Source organism: Erythrolamprus reginae, chromosome 2, assembly GCF_031021105.1.
Source record: "Erythrolamprus reginae isolate rEryReg1 chromosome 2, rEryReg1.hap1, whole genome shotgun sequence".
NCBI classification, from domain to species: Eukaryota; Metazoa; Chordata; class Lepidosauria; order Squamata; family Dipsadidae; genus Erythrolamprus; species Erythrolamprus reginae.
In genome coordinates, this window is record NC_091951.1 from 222,490,533 (window position 1) to 222,497,667 (window position 7,135).

Here is a 7,135-nt window from a genome sequence, read left to right on the forward strand (position 1 = left end):
TTGTGCGAGGGGAGCCAGAGTTTCTGATTTCTCTGCTCCTAAAAATATCCTTTGCATTAAATTCCAAAGGTCAGCCTTGGTCTCATTTGGAATGTCGCAAGCCAAAGGCTCTCCAGTGATATCCAAGGAGCAAGAAGCAAGTTAACTTCAGCCATTAAACCACTATATAGTACATGTTCATATTGCAAAGCTACAAATGGAAAATGCCTGTACAGAAAGCAGTGCTTTTACAGGCACCGTACGTATCCTGCAAGTCCAGCTTGGCTGGAGCTGCTTGGGACTGTATATGCTCAACGGCCTTCCTATTTTTAAGGACCTACGAGGCTTGCCCAGAAAGCAATGCACCACATTTTTTTTATCAGCCTACAGTAATGGTACAGTAATGCAAAAATTTAGATATACATTATTTGAATTGTCAGGAGTACGTGTGTAAATTTTGTGTTTCTTCAGACAGATAGCATAGCTGCAGCAGTGTTTCGAAATGGCATCTGTAAGTGATGTATGTTACAAGCAGCGTGTCCTCATTGAATTTCTCACTGTGGAGAAATAAACTGTTGGGAACATTCACAAACGTTTGTGTACAGTTTATGGAGAATCTGCAGTCGACAGAAGTACGGTTAGTCGCTGGGCACAGAGGATAAGGCCATTAGAGGTGATTCGCACAGTTCAGAAATGGCTTTGTGACCAGAACAAGTGGTACCGACGGCATAGATGCCCTTATGTGTCGCTGGAGGAAGGCCAGAGAATGTGACAGAGATTACGTAGAAAAATAGGGAGTGTAGAAGAAACATCATTCTTTCTCGTGTGTAACTTTCATTGTGTTCAATAAATAATTGTTGAAGGGAAAAAAATGTGCATTACTTTCTGGGCAACCCTAGTATAATGTGTGACACAGTGTTAAGACTGGAGCAAGAGCAACAATTTTGCAGCTTTCAGTAGTTACTTCTCTTCAGAGTGTTGAATCACAATCTATCAATGAAATGGTACTTTGGATTAAATCACAGCTGCCTTTTAGTGTACAGTACTCAACCAAGAAATTTGTTTCATACTAGACAGACTTGAACCCTTCCTGCAGGCGTCCATTTTTGATTATCCAAAGTTTTCAGGACAAAAAAATAATAATAAATCTTTGTTGCTGTATACAAAACGTTTCTTTGCCCATTCCATTTTGCCCTCTAGGAGTGCACTGAAATGCCGCGTTTTAGATGATAGTGCTCCCTAGTGGCCACCTTAGGAAATGGCTTTCCATTGCTATACTGCAGCCAGTGGGAACCAGCCTGTGCCTCTAAGTAAATTCCAAGGCCAGAGTGACTGAAATGTCTGATTATAACAGTATAAGGAAGAAAAAATTTTTTTTAATTTATTTATGGGATTTATCTGCCACCCAACTCTGAGCAGCTTACAATAATGACCATAACCAACAATATAAAATTAGTAAGAACAATAAATACAATAAAACAGTATAAAATGCATTATAACCCCCAAAAGCCATACATACACTCATACATTCATGGTCCCAGACCTGCCAGAAAAGCCAGGTCTTGACGGCTTTCCAGAAGACTGATAGGGTGGGGATAACACGGATCTCCAGAGGCAGTTGGTTCCAAAGTGTCAGAGCTGCCACAGAGAAGGCCCTTCCCTGAGCTCCCGTCAACTGACATTGTTTGGTGGATGGGACCTGGAGAAAGCCAACTCTGAGGGCACTTATTGGTCACAGAGTAAGTAAGAGATAGAAGGGTTGGATGGAGAGGACTGAGATATCTCTATCAAAAAAGAGAAATGTCAATCAAGGGGGTACCTTGGAGGTCTTCTAGTCCAGTGTTTCCCAACCGTGACAACTTGAAGATATCTGGACTTCAACTCCCAGAATCCCCCAGCCAGCGAATGCTGGCTGGGGGATTCTGGGAGTTGAAGTCCAGATATCTTCAAGTTGCCAAGGTTGGGAAACACTGTTCTAGTCCAACCCCCTGCTCAAGCTGGAGACCCTACACAATTTGAGACAAGTGGCTGCCTCTTCTTAAAAAGCCTCCACTGATGAAGTACCCACACCTTCTGAAGGCAAGCACTTCCACTGGTTAATTGTCCTCGCTATTAGGAAGTTTCTCCTTAATTCCAGGTGACTTCTCTCCTTGATCAGTTTCCACCTGTTATTTTGCATTCTGTCTTCAGGTGCTTTGGGAAATAAATTCACCCCCTCTTCTTTGTGTTCAGCCCAGGGATGAAATGCTACTGGTTTGGCCTGGTTCGGGCATACTGGTAAGAATGATCACTGGTGATTCGGAGAATCGGTAGCGGTGTGAGGCTTCGCTGACCCACACGGACATGTCCATTTTGCTTTTTTTAACCATCTGTGCATGCGCAAAACCTGCGCATGTGCAGAGGGTGAAAAAGCACGTGCGACGGTGGCGTGTGTGCTTCTGAACCAGTAGGGAAGGTAAGTAGGTTTCACGCTGGTTCAGCCCCCTCCAGTACTGGAATATTGCTATCATGTCACCCCCTACTCCTTCTTTTCTCTAGAATAGCCAAACCCAAATCCTGCAACCTGATCTGTTGGACTTAGTTCCGATCTGATGAACTAAACTTAAAATGCTCAAATACATATTGGTATTTTTAGAGGGAAAGATTTATAACTAGCAATGGTTGAAATGAGTTCATCTTAGGAAATTTGAGACTGAATGATTGTTTATTTGAGAATATAGTTGATGATGATAATGTTGTTATTGATAATAAGTTTTTTCTTAAAGAATTTAAACCTAATATAATTATCTAAAAGTAACTAATTACACAATTAAGTGATAACTTTGGGGAAATTCTCTTATATTATAGATGAACCAGGTTTTGGTGCTTTTGGCAGTGTGGGCAGGTGCCAAGTCCTATTAGAAAACTGAAGTCAGCATCTTCATCTTCAGTCCCATAAAGCTTGGCTGCAGATGGAAGCATGAAGTGTTTGAAGTGCTCCAAAATCTCTCAGTAGATAGCTGTGTTGACCCTGGACTTAATGAAGCACAGTGGAGCAACACCAGCAGATGATATGGCTCCCTAAATCAATAGATTGTGGAAACTTCACACTGGACTTCAAGCATCTTGCAGTGTGTGCGTCTCTATCCTTCCTCCATTCTTTGGGTCTTAGGTTTTCAAATGAGATGCAAAAGTTTCATGAGCTGTACCCCATAATCATCACAATTATGACAAATCACATCTTGAACTATTAGATTTGTAAGCTGCCCTGAGTCCTCGGAGAGGGGCGGCATAAAATTTAATAAGATATTATTATTATTATTATTATTATTATTATTATTATTATTATTATTATTATTATTATTATTATTATATTAGTAGTAGTAGTAGTATTAGTAGTAGTGGTAGTATGTAATGAGCCTCATATAATAAATTTCACCTTTTAAGTTGCATTACTGAAATAAATGAACTTTTGCACGAGATTCTATTTTTTTGAGTTTAATTTGTATATTGCTGTATATTTTTGGATACATGCTTGTTAATACTGAACTATGGTGACATCCTTATGCTCTGGCAGGGAGGTAGTGGACTTAATGAATGGGAACACAGAACTTCAAGACATGCCATTCTCACTCATTCAAGTCATGATTGTCCCAAGGCTGCTGTTTAAAAGGACAGTTCTTCAGCAGAACAGAAGACGATTCTTGGATGAAAAGCCAAGGAAATGGGGTAAAAAATCCCCTAAGAAAATCCATCTGTTTTCTGAACAGCATCTTTGGGATTAGAAAGTGAGGATCTTCAGTGTCCTTTGCCATTATTGCTTTCAAGTGGAGAATAGGAGAAATGTTGCAGGTATGCAATGTATGCACAGATATATAAATGATACAGGTACAGTAATGTTTTGCTGACTATTTTTAAAGAGATATTTCTCTATGCCAACATGATGGGATGCAAGGCCAACAGACTCAGCGTTGATTTTTGATTTGTTCTGAAACAAAATAAGGTCTCACAGAAGCCCAGGTCCTTTATTATTCCAAAAGCAGAACCTGAGGCTCATGGGGTTTAGTAGGACATAACTTTACCAAGTAGTATTTTAACGTTCTATGCTCTATGACTTCCTGGAATCATGTTTCTTTAGAACATTGTGGTACAGGTTTTATACATTACATATTGCACAATGTTTCCATTCTATCATTTTCTAAAAGACAGCATGTGTTCCTAGCTCTGCTGAAAATAGCTGAATATAGTTCTATAGCAACATGCTGTGCCTTATTGATAATCTAACCAGTGATTAAGTTCACAGTTCTGGGGTGGGGGGAGCAAATATCTTCAGGACCTCTACTGCCTTGGTTTGTCACACGTTTGGTTATGATTCTGCGTTTTCTGAGGTCGGAACTGTTTCTCTCCTAAAAAAGAAATATCTCATCCACATGACTGATGCCACATTGCACGGAGCATGCTATCACTAATCTATACTGAAATTATCAAAGGTTTAGCTTTACGGCGTAACAAAAACATTCAACAATAATGAGATTCCTGGCAGAAATCTGCTTTTACAGCATATGGAAATAAAGAATCTGAATGAATGCAACTTACTTCCCATTCACCGGCATTTTAATTGTTTTACCAAGAATTTCCAGTTCATTCAGCAACAATTTTATTACTGTTTTCATCTTTCACTGCCTTTAGAATGAGATAACGGGCCCAACAGTTCTTTCCATTACTGTATATCAATTCGTATTAGCTTATGAGAGGGGTTCGTGTTAATGCATTGAGTTTAAAGACAATTGGGAAAGATCACACAGTGCAGGAAAAGCACTGAATTCTCCCGCACAAGTGCTTCTCTGCAGCAGCCTATTTCATAGGGCCTTTACAGTTTGATACTAAAAAGGAAGCCAGGAGTGGCTGATGATGACAGAGACATCTGCACACACAAGTGAATTTAATCCCTCTAAAGCAGTGTTTCCCAACCTTGGCACCTTGAAGATATCTGGACTTCAACTCCCAGAATTCCCCAGCCAGCATTCGCTGGCTGGGGATTTCTGGGAGTTGAAGTCCAAATATCTTCAAGTTGCCAAGGTTGGGAAACACTGCTCTAAAGAGCTAAAATGGCTAAATGAAGAGATTGGGTTTGTTTCCAAACACACTATTTGATGAGTCTGGATAGAGAGCTGAATCTGTCTGTGGTTAGCAGGCAGCCACGTGTAAACAGTTTCCAGATGGCGATTCGGAAGAAGATGCTAGCATCCTGCCCTTTACCTCCTACTCTCCCAGGAACCCACCAATCAGCTCTTGGCAGGCTGCAAGGAGGTGCTGTCAGGCTGGGCCAGTGCTTTCTTGGCTGTTCTCTGGCACAGGGCCACAACCAGAGATGGGCTGCTAAGGTGGAATAGTGATGTGTGCTTGTCCCCGTGGCTCCGAGTGCTAGCAGAGCCCAGCGCAATTCTGCTACTGCACCATGGGTGCCCCTGCGTGTCTGTGCGCGATTTTGCTACCTGCCCAGGTGCAGTAGCAGGATTGCGCTGGGCTCTGCTAGCACTGAGCCACGGGGACGAGCACACGTCACCGTTCCACCTTAGCAGCCCACCTCTGGCCACAACCGGAATAGTACTATAGCTGGGTAGGATATTTATATTTCACATTTCTGAGCCGCTCACCTCCCTCAAAGAGGGAACAGAGGCACAAACATACCCTCTTCTTCCACACAAGGGATTAAGGAAGGCCATGTCATATATTTATTTATTTATTATTTATTTATTGGATTTGTATGCCGCCCCTCTCCGTAGACTCAGGGCAGCTAACAACAATGATAAAAACATGTAACAATCCAATCCAATACTAAAATAACTAAAAAAAAACCCTTATTATAAAAACCAAACATACATACAGACATACCATGCGTAAATTGTAAAGGCCTAGGGGGAAAGAATATCTCAGTTTCCCCATGCCTGACGGCAGAGGTGGGTTTTAAGAAGCTTACCAAAGGCGAGGAGGGTGGGGGCAATTCTAATCTCTGGGGGGAGTTGGTTCCAAAGGGCTGGGGCCACCACAGAGAAGGCTCTTCCCCTGGGCCCCGCCAACCGACATTGTTTAGTTGACAGGACCCGGAGAAGGCCCACTCTGTGGGACCTAACTGGTCGCTGGGATTCGTGCAGCAGAAGGCAGTCCCTGAGATAATCTGGTCCGGTGCCCTGAAGGGCTTTATAGGTCATAACCAACACTTTGAATTGTGACCTGAAACTGATTGGCAACCAATGCAGACTGCGGAGTGTTGGTGTAACATGGGCATATTTGGGGAAGCCCATGACTGCTCTCGCAGCTGCATTCTGCACGATCTGAAGTTTCCGAACACTTTTCAAAGGTAGCCCCATGTAGAGAGCATTGCAGTAGTTGAGCCTCGAGGTGATGAGGGCACAAGTGACTGTGAGCAGTGACTCCTGGTCCAGATAGGGCCGCAACCGGTGCACCAGGTGAACCTGGGTAAACGCCCCCCTCGCCACAGCTGAAAGATGTTTCTCTAATGTGATTTTTATGTGTTCACTGATGCTTACATACGGATCCTGAGAATGTTGGAGGAGAATTGGTTTTGCAGGCCGGGTGTGAAGAATAGAGAACTGATGATGAAGCGTCGGCTGGATAGGTTTATGGCTGTTCCCTCATCACTTGGGATTTTTCTCAAGACCGTGATCTCACAATGCTAAACATTAAGGGGATAACGCTAGAAAACCGGCTCTGGAGATTGTAGGGCTTTCTATGAATTCAGTAAACATGAAACAAAATAAGAGAGAGTTGGAGTTGCTATGCAGCTGTTTTGAGAACCCTGGCTCTGGCTGCAGTCCTTTGCTCACACTCTTTACGTAAGGCACAAAAACTTGAAGACGTCTGTTTCAGAACCAGTCTGGCTCCACATGAAAAAAAATATCTTAGTTTCATAAAGCAGAGGCTGTTCTTGCCTGCCAAGCCTCCACAATATAATAAAGTTGTCCTTGTTTTCCATAGGTTATGCTGCACTTCAAATAAACTCGCAAACATACCAGAAGAAAGATGGACGGATGTGGTTCACATCTTACGGAATGGAAGGAATAAATTCTCTGTTGTGCAAAAGAACGCAAATTATAAACTCAGCACTCCCTTTGCAAATATCCAGAGATATGTGGCTGACTTTTCCCAAAATGTA